Source organism: Eptesicus fuscus, chromosome 11 (assembly GCF_027574615.1).
Source record: "Eptesicus fuscus isolate TK198812 chromosome 11, DD_ASM_mEF_20220401, whole genome shotgun sequence".
Lineage (NCBI taxonomy): Eukaryota > Metazoa > Chordata > Mammalia > Chiroptera > Vespertilionidae > Eptesicus > Eptesicus fuscus.
This window is the reverse complement of record NC_072483.1, coordinates 25,699,935-25,724,202: the sequence shown is the minus strand read 5'-3', so window position 1 is coordinate 25,724,202 and position 24,268 is coordinate 25,699,935. Positions and strand designations below refer to the sequence as shown.

General features: G+C 38.7%; 1 protein-coding gene across 1 annotated transcript in view; it reads left to right on the top strand.

The window, feature by feature from the left end:
* Nucleotides 1-502: 502 nt before the first annotated feature.
* The window catches only part of GTDC1 (glycosyltransferase like domain containing 1), a 364,616-nt gene continuing 340,850 nt past the window's right edge, over nucleotides 503-24,268 (top strand). Inside the window, exon 1 of the mRNA XM_054723540.1 lies at nucleotides 503-643. The gene's annotated coding sequence lies outside the window, so the exon portion shown is untranslated. The remainder of the gene's footprint in view (nucleotides 644-24,268) is intronic.

The following is a 24,268-nucleotide window of genomic DNA, read 5'->3' as shown; positions in this document are numbered from 1 at the left end:
GGCTGAGCAGGCGCCAGGAGGTGCAAGCTCCACGGCCCGCAGAGGTGGCGGGGAAGGAGCCGGGGACGCGCTGGGGCCCTGAGGATCCAGCAGGCCGGGCAGAGGAACCGGGATGGGGAGAGAAGGGGCCGGCAGGAAAACTGCTAGAGGAAGCCCAGGCTGACCTAGTGAGCAGCGAAGACCTCCCAGGAGGAAAGAGAAGGCGCCAATGCAAGCCCACAAGTCTAGGGGGTTGGGGAAGGTGCAAAAGAGCTGGAGGGGCAGACGGAGATGCTGACGAGAGGAGGGAAAGGGCGTGCGGGCGGAGGAGGCGCAGGGAGGCCCTCGCAGTGGGCAGGTGCGGAACGGAGCGGTGGCCCTGAACTAGGGCAGCGGGCTCCGGCGGGCGGAGCCGGAGGCTGAGCCCGGGACACCTCGCCCGCAGCGTCCGGCTGTGCGGGGGGCGGAGCCTCGGGGACGTGGGCGGGTCTAGGGGCGGGGCCTGCGCCTGACGCACCCCGCGGCCGCTGCGGCCGAGGCCCGGGAGGGGCGGCGGCGGCCGCGAGGGTGGGGTGCGGCGTCAGCGCGTCGCCGGCTGGGCCGCGCCGGTGGCCAGGAGGGAGACGAAGAGGAGGAGGCGGAGGAGTCAGAGGAGGAGGAGGTGGTGAGTAGGCTCCGGGCTGGGGAGCTGCGCGGCTGTGGGGGGGGGGGGGTGGCGGGGAAGGCGGGGAGCGCGGCCCCTCCCCTCTCGGACGCCCGCCTCGCGGGGCCGCGCGGCGCGGAGTTCCCAGAGGGGCAGCGGCGGCGTGGGGAGCCGGTTTGGGGGAGGTGGGGGGGTCGGGGGGCGGAGCTGAGGGCCGCGCGGGCGGCGTGCTTCTCGGGCGCACGCGCTGCGCTCCCTGCGCCGCAGTCGGTTCCGTGTCCCTCGCGGGGCGCCCTGCGGACCTCTCTGCCCGCTGGCCACGTTCTGATTTCCTTTTCTCGGGTTTTGCGCGCCCAGCCTGCGGGCTCCCCGCGGGCCGGTGGCGCCGTCGCCCTTGCGCCGCCGCGAGGGGCGGGTGGGGCGCGTCACCCTCGCGCGGGGAGACGGGAGGCCGGGTTCCCCGATCGGCCGGAGGGGCCTCCGCGGCGACCGAGACCCTGCGGGCCGGTGGCCCCTGGCGACGCGCGCCCCCAGGTCTTCCCTAAAGGGACCCTTTGCGCGTGGCCCTGGTGCCACCCTGACTTTTCCGACCTCGCCAGCTGCCCCGCCCCCGTGTCTGCGGCGGCTGAAGCGCTCACTCTGCCCTCCCAGGACCCACCCCGGGAGGAGGCAGCGGGTGCTTGGTTTGATGAGGATCCTGCCTGTTGGGGTGGAAAGGGCCTCTGAATTTAAGTCATGTAAATGCAGCCGTGTGCCCAGTCTAGTTATTTAACCTTTAGTCCCGAGGGCTTTCTCTCCCCCCCCCCCCCCCTCTCCCAAACACAACTTCTAGAGTCTTCTGAGAGCTGTACTGCATTAGATTCTATCTTTGAGATCATTCTTAAGTTGGCGCCTTGAGGCAGTGCGCCTGGAGGTTCAGAGAGGAGGCTTGACACTTTTTCCCTCCACCTGAACCAGTGTGAAATGGAAAACGTGAGTTGAAATCAGGTTGGGAAACTGACTTTCCACAAGAGGTGGGTTTCAGAATGCAGCCCCCGGGTGCCTGCCGGGGCGCGCCTCGGCTCCCCGGTGTTCCCCCTGCAGCTGATTGTAAAGCTCACGTGGTGGTCAGGGGAAGGGGCTGCCGAAAAGATCTCTAATATAACTCACTAGAGCCGTTTTATTGGCTTCTGTTAACCTGTTTAACCTTGAGCTAAAGCATGGCAGGAGTTTCGTGCAGGAGCCCACGCATACCAAGCGCAGTATTGAATTTTAATTAGTGCATTACAGGTCTAAAGCGGAATAGATTCTCCTCAGCTCCCACTTCCTGTTGTTTTATATTTTTTCCCTAGGATTTTATGTTTAATGAAACAGTTTTAGTATTGAGGGTTGAAAGAGTACCTTTTGATTCACGAAACTTTCTTTGACAAACTTGAAAACTGAGCCAGGTCAACTCTGAGGTGTGATACTGAGATAAGGTAGGAAACGGAATTTTTAAGATGGCTTCTTGACACTGTTTTGAAACTGCATTGACATTTTCATCTTCAAGACCACAGAAGTACAGAGTTTTCTATGCGTAAGGGACTCTGGCAGTTTAATCCAACCAACCCCATTTATTTTACAGAGGGAAATTAATCAGAGAAAGTTACTTGAGGAGATTTAAAAGGAGCTGAAGACTTCATTAACTAGATACTTAAGTAGATAATTCAGACCTCCCCCATGGATATTCCTGTATGAAAATTTGTTTTGATTATGGTATCTTATAAACAGTCTAGCAATTACTAAATTTTTATTTTTTCCTTCCCGGTTTTGAGTAATTGCCTTGATTCGTGATTTGTACCCATTAGAAGTAAGTGATACAAATTATTTATAGTTAAGAAATGTTTACTTTCTATCACTTGAAATAGTACTTTCCAGTTAGTTTGGATTTAGTAATTATGTATTTTTATTTCAAGAATGTTTATTTACATTATTGATTCTGATAGTCCAGGCATGGGAGATTGGCATTTCAAGTCTCAGTGTTGGGTATCTATAACCTTGATATTTACTTAGGAATAAAGATCCTATCCACATGTAGTAACCAAATTCCAGCATCCCCAGCACCATCATTTAGTGGTCCTCAAATGCAGAAGTCCTGAAGCCCTTGCTGGGGTGGGGTGAATTCTTTGCATCTCTCACCCCACAGTGCTTAGACCAGGCATTTAGTAGATACTTCTTGGCTTGTGTGCACTTTTCCTGGTGGCTTCATGAAAGATGGGCCATGTCTTATCTGTGTTTGCCTTGTGTCAAGTGTAGTGGGCACTCTGTAAATGCTTGTGGTCTTGAGTTTAACCAAACTTAAGACCGTAGCCAAGTGTCCTGGAAGTCATAATCATTATATTGTAAACCTGAAATATTTCTGTTTTTTTTTTTTTTTTTGTGTGTGTGTGTGTGTGTGTGTGTGTGTGTGTGTGTTGAATCAGATACTCTACTAGGCTGAAATCCAGTATTGAAAGATAGCAGGTATCACATATATTAGAAAAATTGGGGGGCGGGGGGAATTTAACATTGAGAATTTTGATCTTTAAATTGTTACTGTGACATTGGGAAAGGGCACCTTTATTTAAATTTTTTTGGTAGAACACCTTAAGCTAATATGACTTTTCCACTGGAATGAAGTTTGACAACCATGAATTGAATGACCCTAATTGTTACTGAAGGGCCATTTTAAAGCCTTGGTTTCACTTTATAAGTATATCTTTTTCAGCATATAGACCTTCGTAAGAAACATGGTTTTGGGGCCCTGGCCCTATAGCTCACTTAACCAAGCATCGTCCCGATACACCAAGGTTGTAGAATTGTGAGAATAAGCAAGTCATCTTCTCTGTCAAAGAACAGTTTAGACAGCTGCCATTTTGGACTGCATGACTTGGCAGCTGCCATGTTGGCCACATGGCTTGCAGCTCCCCTGGGGGCTGCCATCTTGAAACAGCAAAGGCCAACCCCTCCCTTTGAATTAGCTATCAGGAAAGACTATGCGCCTGAGCTCCAATCAAGAGCAAAGAACAGGTCACCTGTGTCAGGAATTATAAACCGGAGCAGACCACCCGCTCAGTGTGCACGTGCTTCCAGACCATGTGTGCGCACCCTTCTACGTAGAAGTAAAGATGTTTGCCTTGCTGCCTGGCTCCTGAGTATGTTTTGTGTTCTACCAGGACCCCTGACTTGGGGGGCTCGCTTTATTTCTAACAGGTTCTATCCCAGTCACAGTCAAGGCACATACAAGAATCAACCAATTAATGCATAAATAAATGGAACAACAAATAGATGTTTCTCTCTCTTCTGTTTCCCTTATTCTCTCTCTCTCAAAAAAAAAAAAAAGAAAAAAAGAAAAAAGAAAGAAAGAAAAAGAAAAGAAACATGACTTTGGGACCCTGGCTACCTTGGTAAGCTGTCCGGAATTGATATTTTACAGTTTTGGGGGCTATGCTAGATAGTTCAAGCTTCATGTTGGTAATACAGCTAACAACAAAGAAAAAAAAACCCATACAGTGAAACCACTGTATTTTCTTTTTCTCTAAGTCTTATCGCCTTTTTCTTTAATAGATCAGAATAGCATGTTTTGTTTATTTAAAAAATTGAGGAAAATTGTCAAGCAGCCTTTTTCTTTAATAGATTAGCATGTTTTGTTTATTTAAAAAAATTAACTGAGCACAATTGTCAAGTATTTCTTTTGGAAAGTACCACCACTCCACCCTTTGAATAGCCTTGGCAAATAATGTTTGGGCAAATGCAGGGCCAATTCCATAGAGCAATTCCTATTTGAATATGTAGTCATATAAATAATAGCCTTGATAGGAACAACGTCTTTGGACTATATGCATTTTTCTTTCTACTGACACTATTACTGAAAACAGTTATACAATAGAATAGGATGGTGTTTAATTTATAGGGGGCACATAATTATACATCTAACTTTGCTGGTTCTTATGTCAGTTCTAGTCTACCCAGCCTGCCTACTGCCAGTGTTGTCCATTCTACCCAGTTTAAGACTGCTATCCTCTTGAGGAGGTGGGATATGGAACTATTCTGGTTCTCTGAGCATTTATTGTTCACAGAGGTATGGTGTTTCACTTTACCCTTGGCATGTACTCAGTTTGACTGTGAGATTCTCAGTTTTAAAAATACTGTACTTACATTAGGAATTTTGAACTATATGGCATAAACATCTTAATGAAGTGTGTGTGGAGCATCTAGAATATATCAACATAGAATTAGGATATAGAATCAGGAAATTAGTAAGAAATAGGAAGACTATCTAGTCCTTTTCTCTGACATGTGAAAGTCATACTTCAGTCGTTTAAACAGATGACAACTTTTTTTTGAATGTTTATTTTTAAAGGTAACCAGAGAAGCAATTCTACAGCTTTTCTTTAGTAATTGTTAAATAGACCATAGAAATAATAAGTTGTTTGTGTGGTTCCTTTTTGTATTCCAGATCCCTTGTGGACCTGGAACCTCTTGTAAGCCTGTTTAGAACTCTTAACAGCTTGGCCATTTCCCTCTGCTCCTGCCATCCCTACTCCCCTCAGGCAGCTGGGACCTGTTCTGGTCCAGGGCAAAACTTGCAGAGCCAAGATACCCTGTTACTGTCTTCTGGACTCACTTGGCTCACTTGGATTGATCCCTTAGAAACTGGGAACAGGCCAGCTAGCTGAGAGCTGGGCTCTTTGGCTGTTATAATTTGAGCTCTTTTGAAGGGTTAACTTTTCATTTTCATCAGGTACTCTATACCCTGGATTCATGCACTCATTTCTTTGACCCTTTTCCTGACTACCTTGCTATTGGGTTCTCTTCTGCCTTCTTAGCTCAGTCACTTAATGGGTGATTTTCATTCTGTTTCAAAGGTAGCTACTTATTTTCAAATGCTTGTTTTTCTACTTATGTCTTCTCTTAGTTTTGAGCTTTTAATTGACTAAATACCTGTTATACTCTCCCATAACACATCTGTTCATTACCTGTGTTTCCTTCTAGACTGAGTGTACCAGGCATATTGGGACCGATTTCTGTGCTGTTTATGGCAGTGTCCCCAGTACTCAGTACAGTGCTTGGCACATAGTAGGTGATAAGTAAATAGCTGATTAGATATAAGTTCATCCTAACAGTAAATCTGTTACTAGTATGGAAAACCAGTGTTCATATAGAAACTTAGAATTCATACAAGAAGTTTAGACATTTCACCACTAGCACTAGAGAGTCTATGTCTGAAATTATAAGCACATTCTTATTAAAAAGCTTCATTAGTCATCTGATAGGGAATTTATTTAAGAAGAAAAGATACAATTTTCATCATGTATTGTTAGGAGTTACACATTTCAATTTTTCTTGAGTTTGATTAATATCTTATATATTATTTTATACTTCTTACACATAGAAGTTTATGGCACTATAAAAAAGTGAGTTTAATGGCCCTATTTTTGTTCATTAGTAATTATATACTAAAAAGTAAATTCTCATTAAAAGGCCCTTAAATGCCTGCTCATAAAAAGGAGAGACCGCTTTGATTTTGTTCTCCATACAATCCCAATTATTGTATTGAGGCAAGTCATCAAACTCTTTAGTAGTCTAAACCTTTAATTTGGTTTCAGAACAGTAGTCATGTATTGAATATCCAAATTACCATGTCTTTAACAAGTAGTGCAAACACTGTATATTAAAAAGGTAATGACCATAACTTTTCTTGTGGAATTTCTTGGACTAATTTTTTAAAGAGGACTTTTAAACTAAATTTCCCATGAAGGCCAAAAATCTCATACTTTTAATGATAGTGCAGTTTGCATGTATGTGTAGAAGAGGGGGTGGTAATTTTTGTAGTGGTATTTTTAAGTGGACAGTTTACTAATTATGTTGAGGGTAAACACTTTACAACTCTAAAAGGAAAACTTCAATTATCTGAATGAAATGAGGTACATGAAATTAATTCAGATAAGTGGGGGAATCCTTATTGTAAATGATGCATGTCAAGGGACATGACCTCAATCATGATTTTTTTCCCTATATATCAGCTGCTATTACATTACGAGATTGTGATTCTTTTGGTCATGTTAGGAATCACTGATGGGAAGAAGTAAAGTTTGTTCAGTAGTTTTTTTTTCCCTTTGCCACAGAGGGAATCCAGAATGTGACAAGCATAATTGCTCATCTCTTGCTTGTTCTGCCTGCCCTTTTAGGTGGTATACCACAGCCTTCCATTTTGTCACCTTCCTGTCAAATGTCAAATGTGTGTGGGGACTCCTTGAGAATACAGTTTATTTGAAATAAAAGCCATACTTCTGTCCAAACTCAAGATGTTTATACTTCCTATAAGTTGCCTTACAGCAAGCTGTAAGGGTGAATTGAGCTGTAAAAACTTTGATTTCTTCCTTGACCCCCTTAGGGTTTAATATTAAGCAGCATCTTTGCAATGTACACCCTTAAAATAGAAACAGATATTGGAACATAGCCCCTGACCTTTACAGATCCTAACTTGAAATGAAAATTTTACTGATTGATTAGAGTTTAAGAAAGTTTCAGGAAAATGATTTTGCTGCCATTTACTAAGGCTTGCAGCATTCCAGGGCCCCTGGCATCTGAAGGCTGTTCTGTAATTTGCAGATAGCCCTGTAGCTGAGATGACAAATTCCTTTAGACTTTTCTTGTTTTGTTTTTAAAGGGAGGCAAGATTATCTCAGCCCCAGAGATGTGTACTGACACCTCTGAAGTGAATTTTACTTCTTTTATTCAACATTACCTATAGATGCTTTTCTTAAAGAAAACATTGCTCTTACATCGCTCCTATTTTCAGCATGCACCAGCTTCCTTTTCACCTCTTGGTCTTTGAGATATAAAATGATTTACTATATCTTGATTGCTTTGGGTGGAGTGGATATGTTAGCAGTAAGCTCTGTATCCAGACCTCTTGAGCAAATCCTAGGTCATTGCCTGAGGCCTTTCTTAAATATGTGCAGGCTGTGAGATTGAAGATTTTAGGTTTTAGGCTCAGTCCAAACTGATTTTGACTCTGCTCTTTATGAATGGCTTGTCTTGGGGGAAGTTAGTTAGTGCTCTGGTTTCAGTTTCCTCATCTGTAATGTTGGCATAATATCACTGGGTGTATTAAAGTTTTTTGTTTATTTGTTTGTTAATCCTCATCCTGGGTTATGTTTTTCATTGATTTTTATTTATTTATTTTTAGAGAGGGTGGGAGGTAAGGAGGGAGGAAAGGAAAAAAGGAAAGAGGGAGGGAAGGAGAGAGAGAGAAACATCAATGTGAGAGAGACACATTGATTGGTTGCCTTCCGCACTCAGCCTGAATGGGTGGGGATTGAACCTGCAACCCAGGTAGGTGCCCTTGTTGACTGGGAAACCCGAGACCCCTTGGTGCGAGGGACCAATGCTCTAACCACTTAGCAACACGGCGCAGGCTGCATTGAGTGTTTTTAAAAGAGTAATTAATCTTAGTTGCATTGATTTATTGTTATATACAGATGAGTGTTTGATAATGTGAAGTAATGAGCTATTTACCTATGTCATTGACTATTATATAAAGAAGTAGGTTTTGTTCCATTTGATGATAGAAATAATCAGAGTAATTAAATCTTTTTAAATAGAGATCTTGCTCAGATGATTTGTAACTGTGTGAGACTCTTGCAACCATCAATCTATTTTTATACAAAGGATATACTGATGGTGTGGTATAGAGAGGCAGAGTATGTAATGTTCTCATAGGAGTAAGACAGACTTGGATTTGTATATAGATGATCCAACACTTGGATTACCTTGGACAGGGCACTTTATTTTTTTATTCAAATTTTCATCTGTAAAATGGGTAATACAAGTATAAAGAATGGTAAAGGGTGAAAAAGGGCAATAGGAAGGTTGTTGTAAAGACAAGAGACGAGGTATACAAAATACTTAATAACTGAATCCACCGATAGTTATTGTGATCCTGGACAAGTGACTTCCCCTCTTTTCACCTTAGGTTTTCTTATCTGTAGCATAAATATATATACTAATAGAGTTATCTTGAGGATTAAATGAGATAATGCTTGTAAATGCTCATTAAATATTAAATTCTATTATTTGTATTAATTCAGTTTAGAATAAATTGAACCAATTTTGGGTTAAAATGAAAGAATTTTACAGCTGTGTAATATATTTCTTATGTTGGGGGATATTTAGTATGGATTTGGGGTGGCAACTTATTCATAGCTTTTAGTGTTTTCTTAAGACAATAGTTCTCAAATTGTGTCCATCCATACCCTGTGGAGGTTGCTAAGACCCTTTCAGGAGATCCATGATATTGAAACTATTTTCTTTTTTAATATTTTTTATTGATTTCAGAGAGGAAGGAGAGGAAGAGAGAGAGAAACATCAATGATGAGCGAGAATCATTGATCTGCTGCCTCCTGCACGGCCCTCACTGGGGATGAGCCTGCAACCCAGGCATGTGCCCTTGACTGGAATCGAACCCAGGACCCTTCATTCCGCAGACCGACACCCTATCCATTGAGCCAAACTGGCCAGGGCTGAAACTATTTTCATAGTGATACTAACTCTTTGCCTTTTTCACTGCTTTGACATTGATCCTGATGATAGTACAGCAATGGTGGGTAAAACTGGGGGCATTTTAGTAGATATTCAATGGCAGTGGCACCAAAGTATGTTAGTGTTCATTGTATTCTTCACTGCCATGCATTCACAGTTTTTAGAAAAGCCAATTTTACTTAAGAATACCCTTGATGAAGCATTAAAATTAATTTTATTAAATCTTGATCACTTGAGTACACTGTTTTAATATTCTATATGATGAGATAGGAAATATTCAAAAAGCACTTCTGCAATCCTGAGTGCATTGGTTTTCTTAAGGAAAACTCTTAAGTGATTTTTTTGAGTTGCTAGCTGAACTAGCCATATTTTTCATGAAACATCATTTTTACTTGAAAGAATGACAACCAGACAAACTGATTATTTAGAGTTAGATATTTGGCAGTCATTTTCTTGAAAATGAGCAAAGTGAGACTGTCTCTTCAGGGAAAACAATTGACAGTATTTGTTGCCAATGATAAAATTTGATTTTTCAAGTGAAAATTAAAATTTTGGTTAACTTGTATCACCTGCTCTGCTCTTGTCAGCTTTCCAATACAGACTTTCCTGAAGGGGTGGATAGTGATATTAATGAATGTGAGTTTTTGCTATGATATTAATTAATTATTTATGTCATGTTTTAGAATATCTTTATAACTCAATGAACTGATATTTAAAAAGTGATTAATGTTACAAAATTATGGGTAAAAGACCCTTATAAAAAGCAAATAACAATACAAAATGTTCATGTGATATTAGATTCCATATTATAGCTAACTTTAACTGCTGCTTGTCAGGTTTTGGTGTAGTACCAAAAAAAATCCACAGTTATCCGAAAAGGCTATTAATAGTAATATGTACTTCTTTCTTTCTCAGTACACGTTTGTGTAGGGATACTTCTTTTCCCATATAGTTCAAGCAAAAGAGTATATCATAACAGGTCGAATGTGGAAGTAGATATGAAAATCCAGTTGTCTTCTACTAAGCTAGACCTGAAAGAAATTTCCAAAAGTTGTGAAACAGTATCATTTTTGTCACTAAGCTTTTTTTTTTGTTTAGGAAATTTTTCATAAAATGTTATTTGTCATATTAAATATGTTATTAAAATTTTAAAATGAATTAATAAATAATTAAAAATTTCTCATATAATTTTTAATATGGTAAATATTGGTAGTTATAACTCCCATTAACAAAAGCTCTTGGGAGTCCTCAATTTTGAGAACACAAAGGAGTCCTGATACTAAAAAGTTTGAGAACTGTTTTTTGTTTGTTTGTTTGTTTGTTTTTAGGGAAAGAGGCTAGATTCATCAAATGGGTAACATTCTAAACTTTAATCTGTTGCATATTTCTTTGGAATATGAAGTACATGCCTCTAGTTTCTTTTCTTGGTTGCAAGGACATGTCACTAGACTTCTATATTATTACCCAAATGGGCAGAAGATTCCTGTATTTGTTTTAAAGATTTTTATTTCTATTTAAGATTGATACTGTTGCTATCAAGAACTGAGATTTGGTTAATGGTTATTCCAGTCAGCATATTCATTCTTGATACCATTCTTGGCTGTGAGCTATTCATGAAGTTTTCTGAGCTGTTTAGCAAGGCAAGCTACTTTAGGGTTGTAGTGAAATTTCACTTTGCTGAAAATGAACTACCATTTTCTCTGAAGTCTTTACACTAGGCTTAATCTGTCTGCTGTTAGAGTCTTCCTGCTGGTCATAGTGACTTTCTAGTCAGTTTACAACTTATGAATGTATTTGTGAATTAGTTATTTGCAACAGTATAATATGAATTACAGATGGGTTCTATAGTGCCACTAATAGTATGGGCATAGTCTCGTTGTGGACTGTTAACATCTTCCTGTCGAGAATTATATTTTAACTCCTAGAAATCTGGTCAAATACATTTCTCCATTGCAGTGCCATGGTGGCAAGAAACTCCCCTCTCCCCTTACAATAGAAAGAGGAGTGTTAAAGTTTTAATAAAATCAAGAGATAGCTAATTCTAAAGCTATGCTCAAGAGACACAGGTATCTTAGGCACCCCAAGTGGGTAGAGGATGGTGGGGAACACTCTCAGCTGGAGCAGGTATATTTGGTATATTTAGCAATGGTTGGGGAAAAAAGAAAAGGTATTCTCCTTGGAGGTGATATATTCTCTTTTGGGGCAGTTGTTAAAAAGTAAAAGATGTCTTAAGAATTTCCTTGGGAAATTCATCTATATAGGGTTCTGTTTTATTGTGCTCTTATGTGTGGGTATTGTGTGAGCTGAGCTCAAGAAACAGAATGACAGGCCAATTGGGAAGGTTGACCTTACAGATTTTTGGGTCAAAAGTTTGAGCGTAGAAGGAAATTGATCAACTCCAGGGGCACTCATGATCAGGAAGAGTAGTGGAGGCCAGGAGAGTGTTGGAATATGCAAATTGTTCATAAGTGTCCCAAACAGATTCACCTCACAGGTGACAGCTGGCACAGTTCAGTCCAAGAATGCTGTGTTTCAGCCTACTGTTCTAGGGTCTCTAGCAGGAAATACAGACTTTTAAGACTGGTATCCAGTACAGGAAGCCTGTTAGGAGAAATGGTTGCTATTCAGCAGAAATACAGAACCAGGAGGACTAGGACTAGGGGGACACAGAAGAGGCCAACGTTGGAGAATTAGACTTTGACCTGAGGCTGAGCTCCTTGTCTTCTTTCTGTCCAAGGGCAGTATTTACCCCTTGGATTGAGGCAAGGCTGAGCTAAAGTAGAAAGTAAAGTGACTGTAGTTGTCTGCCTCAGTGACAGGCTTACCCAAGAAATACAGTGATGTGTCGGTTACATTTTGAGAAATAAGTTGGGATATATTCTGAGAAATGACTCATTAGGCAATTCTATTGTGTGAACATCACAGAGTGCACTTGTACAAACCTAGGTGGTATAGCCTACTTACACACCTAGGCTCTATGGTCTAGTCTGTTGTACCTAAGCTACAAGCTTGTATAGCATGTTACTGTACTGAATACTGTAGGCATTTGTAATATAGTGGGAAGTATTTGTGCATAAGCATATCTAAACAAATGAAACAGTAAAAATATCATATAAAAGATTAAAAGTGGCAGAAAAAACAACTGGGTTCTTTATACAAGAGACACTCGGTATCATGTTACCTATTCACCTAATAGGACACTTACCATGAATGGAGGTTGCAGGACTAGAAGTTACTTTGGGTGAGTCATTGAGTGAGTGGTGAGTGAATGTGAAGGCTTAAGATATTATTGTACATTACTGGAGACTTTATAAACACTGCACTCTAAATTTATTAAAAATATTTCTCTTTTCAATAATAAATTAACCTTAGTTTACTGTAACTTTTTAATATAAACTTTTATTTATTTTTAAATGTGTTTATTTTTATTGATTTTTAGATAGAAAGGAAGGGAGAGGGAGAGATAAAACATTGATGAGAGAGAGAGACATCCATCTGCTGCCTCCTGCACACCCCCTACTGGGGATCAGGCCAGCAACCCGGGCATGTGCCCTAACTTGGAATCGAACTTGGGATCTCTTGTCCATGGGATGATGCTCAATCCACTGAGCCACACCAGCCAGCTTAACTTATAAACTTTTACATTTTAACTTTATTACTCTTTTGTAATAACAGCTTAAAACACAAATGTATTATAAAGTTATACAAATATATTTTCATTATATCCTTATTTTATAAGCTTTATATTTAACATTTTTTATTTTGATTCTTTACTTTTCAAGCATTTTTTTTTTTAACACACACACATTAGCCTAGACCATTGGTCGGCAAACTCATTATTCAACAGAGCCAAATATCAACAGTACAACGATTGAAATTTCTTTTGAGAGCCAAATTTTTTAAACTTAAACTTCTTCTAATGCCACTTCTTCAAAATAGACTCGCCCAGGCCGTGGTATTTTGTGGAAGAGCCACACTCAAGGGGCCAAAGAGCCGCATGTGGCTCGTGAGCCACGGTCTGCTGACTACTGGCCTAGACCTACACAGAATCTGGATCATCTATATCACTACTTTTTACCTCCACATCTTGTCCCACTGGGAAGTCTTCAGGGGCAGTAACAGGCATGGAGCTGTCATCTCCTTTAACAATGCCTGCTTCATCTCCAGAAAGACCTGCCTGAGTTCTTCTTTTTTAAAAAAAATTATTTTAAAAATATATATTTTAATTGATTTTAGAGAGGAAGGGAAAGGGAACGAGAGAGAGAGAGAGAGAGAGAGAGAGAGAGAGAGAGAGAGAAACATCAATGGTAAGAGTCACTGATGGGCTGCCTCTTGCACACCCCCTACTGGGAATGGAGCTTGCAACCCGGTTATTTGTCCTAACTGGGAATCAAACCATGACCTCCTGGTTCCTAGGTCGACGGTTGATACTCAACCACTGAGCCATGCCAACCAGGCTGGTTTCTTCTTGTGGAGGTGTACCTCTTTTCAGAAGTGTATCCTTATTTGTTTGCTTGATTTTTTTTCTTTTTTAAAATCATACATTCACTTGTAAGGAGCTAATGTACCATAAATATTTCCTCTGTATTAGTGAAACAGTTTGGTGTTGGGATCCATGTTTTCAAACTTTTGAGGAGCTTGTTGGTCTATAAGAGTTTATGCTAAACCCTTCACTGGGGATTTTCTTTGGGTTTCTTCTTCTGGGATCACTATATATGCATTTTGTTGTTGGCCAAAACGTCATTATGTGGTGCATGACTGTGTGTTAAATGATTGGATAGAAGTAAGCAGGGAACAACTGGGTTCTTTATACAAGAGACACTCGGTATCATATTACCTATTCACTAAATATCCTGTAGGCCAGGGGTCAGCAAACTTCCTTAAAGTACCAGATAGTAAATATTTTGGCATTTATGGGTCACATGGTCTCTGCTGCACCTACTTAAGCCTGCCATTGTAGCATGAAAGCAGCCATAAAAAATATGAAAATGAATAAGTAGCCATGTTCTAATAAAGCCTTATTTATGGAGACTGAAATTTGAATTTCATGTAATTTTCACAGGTCACAAAATATTAGTCTTCTAAAAACTTTTCAAAAGTTTTAAAACCTTTTTTTTAAATGGGAAATTTATTCTTAGATCGTAGTATACCTAATGGGGCACTTATGTCCTATGGGATCTAGTTTACTGACCCCTGTTTTAGGCAAATAAATGACTATAAGTTATGATGCAGAAAGCTTTGCATTACTGAAATAGTTGTTCTCCAGGACAACACTGTTGGTGACACTGTCTTGTTTTATAGGTGACACAGATGATAAAAATCCGTTCGAGAATTTATATGTGACATCTGCAGCAGGTTCAGATCTCTCAGCTATAAGACAAACTGGATACTTCGTAAAGATTTTCATCTGTTATGCACAGAGAGCCAAAATCCGTTACTGAAATTGTCTGGGTGAGCTGCCTGCTGGGTCCAGTGATGCACTATAGTAGACAAAGAAGTTGAAAAAGAAGGCTGATTGGATGACTGGCAGAATGTGACACCAATATGGCATCAAGAAGCCCTACTATGAGTCCAAGGACTTTGACTATGACTAAATAAAAATGACTTTTTTTTGGGGGTGGGGGTGGGGGTGGTTGAAGTAAATTTGATATTTATTTGGGGAATGTGTAATGTATTCTCATTCCATAGTGATATATGGTAATTGCTTTGGTAATCAATCTTTAAAGTTCCTATATATATATATATATGGAAGTTATGTAGTTACACTTTTTTTTTTATTGGATTCTCTTACCACAAAGCAAATACTGTAAAGACAAACATTTGTTTAATCTAAAAATGTTAACCTAAAAAGATTGATTTAAGGACTGTGATTTTCACATAGAAATTTTTACTTAGGGCATTTTATTTATAAAAAGTTACTGTACCCAGAACTTTCTAGGAAAACATCCTTTTCTGTAGTTTCTTGAAAGTCAGTAGGAAATCATACTGTATAGTATTAATGTAGAAGTTAATAAATTAATAACTATTCATTAAAAATAACTAATAACTTCAGATCTATTAACTAAATTTACTTAAAATGAATGAGCGGGTGTGAACTGGAAATAAACCTATGTATTTACTAAAATTATTGAATCACAAGAAAACTGGAACATCAAAGTATTTGCTAAACCAAATCAGTATTTTATTTGGTTAGAGTCCCTGCTTTTGGCATACATCTATTTACATCACTTATAGAGGATTTGAAAGCAGTTCTGGGAAATGAGGTGGGTAGATTTTCTCAAAGTCGATTCCCATTTATTTCCTCAGTGAATCTTGAACATTTTTTCTTCTTAGTGTTCAAGAAAAAACTCTTGTCAGGCCAGGATATAAAACATAGGTTACATTTTATATAGTTCATACAGTTTATTTACAAACAGGAAAAGATTCCCTCATGACTTACCTTGAAATCTTTATTCAAGGCCTGTACCACTCAATTTGTCAGTGTGCTCCTGCCACTAACAGCACGCTTTTGGTCAGAATGCAGTGCAACTAACAGAGCCATTCTGCCAGGAAAAGATTTGCCAGTTGCTGAAGAGTGGAAGTTACACACATCTAATTTACAAGTCAGATTAGAGATCGGAATCATACAATAGCTTTATATGGAATGATTTCATTTCATGGTTTTTAAGCTGTGTTTTTCATGAAGCAATGCCTTTAACTAAAAGACAGGTATGTTGTAGCATTTGAATGCCTTAAATTCTTTTGAATCTGGAATAAAGGGATGTTTAGATACTAAAACTCAGGGATTTTGAAATGAAATGCTCTGTCATTCATTGATTGTGCCATAATTGAACTGCCCTGCAGATTTTTATTTGAGATTATTGTGATTAATATTTAGAAAACTTTACCATTTTCAAATATAAGTTATTTTAGGAAAGACTGTGTGTGTGTGTGCGTGTGTGTGTGTGTGTTCTTAAATGAAGCAGCAAACACCATTTTACCTTATAAATAGGCTTTATTTAATAAGAAATATATGCATTTAACATTGATAGGCATTTAAACCAGGAATTACGTTGTGGTTTTCTGGGGAGAGGACATAAAATAGAGCACTTTATAGTTTGCCACTATTATTTTTTCTTAAAGTAAACCTTTAAAAAAATATTGCATAAAGAAGAATGCATAAATATAACAATAGGTTGCAGGTATTCTTACTTTTCTTGTTCTTACTGAAATTGGGAAGACATAAAAATGGATATGAAAAACTAGTTCCCTGCAGCAAGGAAGTGCTATTTTTGGAATTTGAAAACATAGTTGCAGAAAAGCATCTGAGTTAATCTTTTAGATAGTTCTTGAGCCAATAATTGATTTGAGTATAACCAGGAGAAGAAAATCCAGGTGTTTCAAACTAGTTTTTGTATCAGTAGTCAAAACATTTAGTGTTATCCTTTCTCATTCTCACCACATGGTGAGGTCTCATTAATTGATTTCTAGTATGACAAATCATTGGGATTTAGAGAGTGTCTTGACAATTCATCAGTTACATCTTTTTGTCCACTATCTTTTACATAGGACTTGTTTAGTTTTATTTATAGGACAAAGGTAGTGATCCTGACTTTTATGGAAAGACTTTGAATAAAGATTAATGTAAAGTAAGGATGTAGTAGGCATGCATTACTGTGTTTATTTTAGTAAAGCAGTGACAGTTTAGGTGGTTCCTTCCTTTGCTGCCTTTTCCCCTTACTTCATAACCGCTGTTAAAGCTGCTTTTCCTTACAGCGAGCGGAAAGTAATTTTGTGAATGGAGAAAGTGAGCCTATTGTAGACATTGGAAAATGAGTGGAATGTAAAAGGGAGAGTAGGATTATAAATGTGATAGGCAATATGACAATAGATGAGCACTCTTACTTTGGATTGATAAGGGTGCTAGAGTGAGGATATCCGTGGAATTCAGTGGTGTATTATTACCAAGTGCTTATTTATTGAAAACATCCTATATACCAGACATTGAGTAAAACACCTTGCGTGAATTACTTCTAACTCTTCCCACACCTTGAAAGCAGATAAAGTTACCTCAATTTCCTGATGAAACTAGAAGCTAAGTGGTATACCCAAGGTTTCAGAGGAAGAAGATAGCCCTACAGCTTGTGGCTGATTTTTATGCAGTGACCGTTACTCTCCAGTGATTGTCTGATAAATGAATGAATAAATAAAAAATGTGAAAGGCCAGTATACATTATAGGAAAATTTTAAGTCTAATGGCTTTTAATATGAATGACTTCATGTTGGTGTTATAGAAAGATGTTGGGCCTATTTATATATTTGCGATTATTATATCTAGACTCTAGAATTCTCCCACTGTCTTTTGTGTTGCCTTTGATATTAGTTAGTATAGAATTTCATAGCTGTATTTTCAAATATAATTGATTCCACCATACAAAAGTATTATAGGAAGGGTCTGTGATAATGAGCTACAACTGCAACTTATATGCAGTATATCAAGAGCTGAATTGGATTCAGCCCCAAACAGCATATGTAGAAAAAGTTCTTGAAAGCAGTCTGAAACAGCCAAAGGGGACTACCTAACAGTTTGAGGTACAGGAATTATAATGGTGGATAATGGTGTAATGAAGCCCATTAAAATGAGATCTGAATGTTTACAGGCTTTTACAAGCAGACAAGTATAGCCCTGAACAAAAGATCATCCCTTAGAAAGGATACATTCAGTCACGTGTTGGCTCAGTGGATAGAGTGACAGTCTGTGGACTGAAGGATCCTGGGTTCGATTCTGGTAAAGGGCACATGCCTGGGTTGCGGGCTCGATCCCCAGTAGGGGGCATGCAGGAGGCAGTTGATCGATGTTTCTCTCTCATGGATGTTTCTAAACTCCCTCTCCCTTCCTCTCTGTAAAAATCAATAAAGTATATTTAAAAAGAAACCCACAAAAAAGCAGCGTGGTAAAGTAGCCTAAATGTAAGCAGCATCTTAGGAATGTTGGGACGAAGACAGGAACACAATAACTGAAATTATTCAACTCAGAATGTTAGAAAAAAATGTTAATTGCTTGAAAATATAGAAAAAAATTAGCAAATAGGTTATAGGCAAACAAGGCAGTTGGACAAAGGGTAAGAAGTAAGGAGGGTTATTCAAGAGTGAAGTGGTTGTGTGATAGTCCTAGATAGAATTTTTACTCAAAAAAGGAGAAAACTTGGGAAGAGAAATCAGGAAAAGTGATTTAGAAATAGGTGTCACTGAAAGAGAGTAGTACGCTCCTCAAAGATTGCTAGTAGGCAGAGAAAATATTGACATGAAGTTGTTGTATTCGTATTTTATGGTAGTCAAAAGACAGGCTGGTTATTCCTGTTCATTCTGTGAACATTATTTCTGTTCATTTTATTTTATTATAGGCTAATTTTTGATATTTTATTTTAACCTTGTATTCTTGTGACATTGGGTAAACACTTTGGACTTGGGCTTGTGTTTTAGAATATGGTTTAGCTTATTTTAAGTTTTTTATGATTGTTACCAATATATGTTCAGCTTTTGGCAAGAGATTACACTTTGTGTTAACTGGGTATCCATGATATCCAGAAAGAAGATATCAAATGAGATTTTTAAAAAATATATATTTTTATTGATTTCAGAGAGGAAGGTAGAGGGAGAGAGAGAATCATTGATCGGCTGCCTCCTGCACGCCCCACACTGTGGATCCAGCCCACAACCCGGGCATGTGCCCTGACCGGGAATCGAACCATGACATCCTGGTTCATAGGTCGATGCTCAACCACTGAGTCACGCCGGCGGGGCAGATTTAAATCAGTTTTATTGGTTGTAATTTATATATTAAAAATCCAGTTAACAAATTTTGACATGTGTGTAGATCCATGTAACTATTCACATTCAAGAAATTTAATATTTTACCACCCCTAAAAGTTCCCTATGTCTCTTTTCAATTAGTCCTTTCCCCTCCTCCCCATAGACAACTACTGTTCTGATTTCTATTCTTGTAGATTTAGCTTGCTCTTGAACTTTATATACATGGAGTCATAGAGTATGTACTGTTTTGTACCTGGCTTCTTTTCCTCAGCATAATGGTTTTGAGATATTTTTTGTGTTATTGTATGTATTAGTGGTTCATTCTATTTTGTTACTGAGTAGTGTTCTATTTTATCACAATTTGTATATCCGTTATTCTGTAATGGATATTTTATTTTATTGGCAATTGTGAATAAAGCTGCTACAAACAGAATTTTTGTATGTCTTTTTGTGGACATGTTTTAATATCTCTGGGTAAGTACCTAGGAATGGAATTGTTCTCTCATAGGATTGGTGTAAATTTAAACGTTAGAAGTTTATAACTTCCAAAGTGGTTGTACCATTCATACCACGCATTTTTAGTTTAAGTTTGTAAATCTCTACAGTTTGTACTAGGTATAGATATTGATGTGTACTAAATGATTTTTCTTTAGCTAGATAGCTTTTATGAGTATTCTTTATCTAATAACTGAAATCTAGTAGTTTTATGATAGATCTATCTTCAAAAAATTATAATAAGTTATAATGTATAACTTATATACATACAGGTTCTCTCTTACCTCCACCCCCCCATTCCCCAACTGAGTTCCTATGGAAACCTTTTGTAAGCCAGAAATGAAGTGAAGAAGCAATTGCTATTAATTTAAAAGGGAAAATCCTCTTTGGATTTCTTTTTTTAAAATATGTTTTTATGGATTTGAGAGAGAGAAAGTGAGAGGGAGAGAGAGATAGAAACTTCCATGAGAGAGAATCATCAATTGGCTATCTCCTGGACGTCTCCTACTGGGGATCGAGCCTGCATCCCAGGTATGTGCCCTGACCAGGAATGGAACTTGCAACCTCCTGGTGCATGGAATGCTCTAACCAACTGAGCTACACCGGCAGGGCTGGATTCCTTTTGGTTAGTGAAATAGATACTAATGGAGGTATTTTTTAAAGGGAAGTGGTGGCATAGGCAAACTTCCAAAAAGTGGGGGTACTTGTATTCAATTATTGACTTGGTTTGTTGTACAGAATTTTTTTTTAGTCTTCAGCTGAGGATATGTTTTTATTTTTATTGAATTCCTGTACAGAGAGAGGGGAAGGGAGAGAGAGACAGAAACATGGTTCGGTTGTCTCCCATACATACTCTCTGCAGGGATTGAACTCAAAACATGGGCATGTGCCCTGGCCAGGAATCGAACCTTGAAACCTCTTGGTGCACAGGACGATGCTCTAAGCCAACCAGTCAGGGTGTTGTACAGAATTTTTAATTTTCATTTTATTGTTTAGGTAGTATATGCTTTGATCTGAATCTTAAAGTGGGCATTCTTCATTTTGTGCAGTGGCTCTTTATTAATTGTATATGTAATTAAATGAGATGTTTGAATATGAATAATATACCAATCTACTAAGGTAAAATTTGCTTGATCGAATGTGGAATCTCCTTTTTTCCTTTTTCTTGATCTGTTTATTCAGTAGCTCCCCATTCCTTTTTTTTTTTTTTATAAATCTCTATTTACAAAATAAAGATTTAAATGAAGACTTTAATAAAATATTAATGATTTAAATAAGGAACTCTTAAAATGAAGAGTCTTTTATAATATAAGCAGTAGATGTAACTTAGGGGAATTGCACCTAAGATAATAGGATGAAGACTGGGACTCGTTTGTTTCAGGATTTCAGCTTAAGTTCAAAAGCTGAAAATTAAGGTTAATAAGTATTCTAAAAAGGGATGTGGGGCTTAATAAAAAACACACACAAACAAACCAGAATTGCAACACCCACTTCCTATATATAAAAAAAAAATAGAAAAGGCTATTGTAAGTATCATTCATGTGAAGAACTGTTAATTATTCAGTAGAGAATTCTTTGACACTTCCCTAAAGGGACCTTTTGTTCCCAACCCAGGATTTGGGTATGTCTTCCAGAAGTGTAGATTGGTATTTAATTTCTTGCCTGGATGTTTAATGAGCTACATCGTCTTATTTCTTGCTACCTTCCAGTGTCCTTAAGAGAGTATGACAAATATTTCCTAGAGTTTGGGGCATTCCTGAACATAGACTTGTTTCTGGAGGGGAGAAGAGTGACTGGAGCCAGTGAGGTGGCCTGTGGAAAGAGAGGGCAGTAATGAAGAGAGTTGGTATTGGTCTATCTCTAGGACCACAAGGGAAGTGCCCAGGCTTGAGTTGTCTTAGTGGATCCTGCCAAGGAGGGTGCTTGCTATAGGAGGGGACTGTGGGTGGGGTAGTATGAGGTCAGTCTGAGAATGTACCTCTCACACCAGGGAACTATGCATGGTGGAGGGACCAGCCTTTTTGCCTAATTCAGGGCCACCTTGCCATGAAGACCTGAAATGTACTGTCCAAACTGGGCTCCTTTGAGAATGGGAGAAGGCGCTTTCAATAATTAACGCAGGATAACAGATCATCCTCCTTCCTGGCCCCCTGCTAAAAATCTGTGGAACTAGCACACAGGACATTTGTCCCTTCCTATCCTGATTCAGAAAAACTAGAAAGTGAGGAAGGAAGTGGAGAAAGGTGAAAGAGTCAGGAAGAATATTTTAAAAAACCCTCACAAAAAACAAAAAAACACCACAAAACAAAAACCAAAACCCTAAATTCCAAACCAGATTATGTACATTCTCTTTGCTGGTCTATGTTGAGGTGAGGGTACGTAGCTATTCTTTGAATATGAAATTGAAGGTTTAAACTGGACGACTATATTTTACAGTACTTGAAAGTAACTGAGAAGTAATAGGATTTATCTGCGATGTTATGGAGAGATGGGGAGTGAGATCTGAAAAGAGTCTGTTTGAAGTTATGAAAGGAAATGAAGACATATTCCACTGATTTAATCTATTTGATCATTTTCTTAGTTTAATAAGTTTAGTTGAACAAACCTTCAGTGAGCACCTACACCCTGATATGTAAAGTACTATGTTAGGCATTTTAGGGAAGGCAAAGATGACTAAGATTTTCTGTTCTCGGGGAACTTCTGCTTTAGCGTAGTTAGCTCAACTTAACCCATGGCAAAATGACATAGATGCTTTAGACATGTACGTGGCAATGCTGTGGGCATGTGGCACAAACCACTGGGGTTCAGGGCAGGCTTGTGGAAGAGGCTGAATTTGAGCTGTCTTGACGGAAGAGAGGATATCAGCTGGGAAGAAAGGCATTCTAGCATGAGGGGATAATCCAGGCAAGGGATTGGGAATGAGTAGACTGCAGGGGAGAAGTAATGCTGAACCACACTACAATATTTTGTTTTAATAGTTTCAACCATCAGTTAAGCTTGCCCATTGTAACAATATTGGTTGAAGTTTGATAATTTTTGCATTTCTTCAGTAATGCACAAAGTGTCTTCCTTTATGAGATATGGTGTGGAAATGTTATTCACTTTAGAAACTAGTTGGTTATAAGCATCAAAACCAAACTTTTAAGTCTAATCACAAAGTCTATTACTTCTCTTGATTTAAAACAGTAAAATGTAGAGAAGATGATAATTTTCACATACAATCCTAAGAAGCATTTGGCAGTGCAATTAGTTTCATAACAAGTGATTGTTTTTTAAAGCCTTCCCAGAATAAGAATGAGTGTCTTGATGCTAGTGTCACTTTTAAATAGCTGTAGCTCCAGGAATGTGTCTGTTCACATTGTTATCTTAAATATACACCTTATCTATCCATATTGCTGTACTTCAGATGTGAAAGTAAAAATAAAGGTGTGAAGTGCCTCGCAGACTTGTATGGATTTATGTAAATTAGAAAAAGCAAATAGTCCATTAGTGCTGAGGCCCTAATGTATTTTCTAAAAGTTTTACACACACACACACACACACACACACACACACACACACACACACCATTAGACCCAGTGATTTACTTTGCAAAAAATTAAAAACCTTTAATTTATAAGAGGTGTTTTTTTTCTCTGAACTCCAGATATATACAGTTGTTTTGTGATACCCCATATGGATATTTAAAACTTAACATATCTTTTTACTCAAACGTGTTTCATCTGTAATCTTCTTCATCTAAGTTAATGACAAGTTCATCCATGTTACTCAGACCAAAAACCTTGGAGTCATCCCTGACTCATCTCTCTCACATCCACACCTCATGTCAGTAATTCATGTTGCCTTTATCATAAAAATATATCTAGAATATGACCACCTCTCATCACCTCCACTACTACCTGGTCCAACCTATTATCATGTCTTGGATTGCCTTTTGACCGGTCTCCTTGCTTCCTCTAGCAGTACCTCCTAACCTAGCAGTTCAGTCCAATCTCAGTGTAGTAGCCAAAATAACCACAGTTAAAACATACATCGAGTCCTGTCATTCTTTACTTCAAATCTTCATTTATTTCCTTTCTCACATTAAAAGCTAACTTATAATAGTAGTAGTTTGTAAGGCTCTAGGTGATATTATTGCCCCATCTGCAGGCTCATCTTTTTGCCTCTTTTTACTACTCTGCATTCACATCTGGAACCACATGGTTCCTTGACTAGTTGGCCTGGGGGCCTTTGCACTTGTACTTCCCTTTGCCTGGATTGCTCTTCCCCAGATAACTAACTACTTAGATTATTCCCTAACCCTTCAGGGATCTTTATTGAAATGTTACATTCCTTTTCCTTTTTCTTTTTTATGGTCAGTCTTTTCCTGTTGAGATGAAAACTTGTTGAAGGCAGGGGATTTTGTTTTGTTTACTATTGTACCACCACACTCAGAATAATTAATTCCTGGTACTTAGTTGGTACTTAATATATAATTGATTTAATGAACAAAAGACAATAAAAGATGTATTATATAGTGTTTAACTTTGTAGTAAAACTTGATGTGCCCTTTATTGGCGTCTTTGGACAGTGATGTCTGAATGTTTCTTCTCCTTTCTAATTTTTAAATCAAATATATTGGGATATAACTTACATATAATAAAAGGCACTTGTTTTAAATGTACAGTTCAGTGAGTTTTGAAAAATATACACATGTATGTAACTACTACTACAATCAAGGTATAGAATATTTTTATCACCTCAAACAGATCCTGGGTCCTTCCCACCCTCCCTCATCTTATTTCCAGGCAACTATTGATCTGGTTTTTTATCACT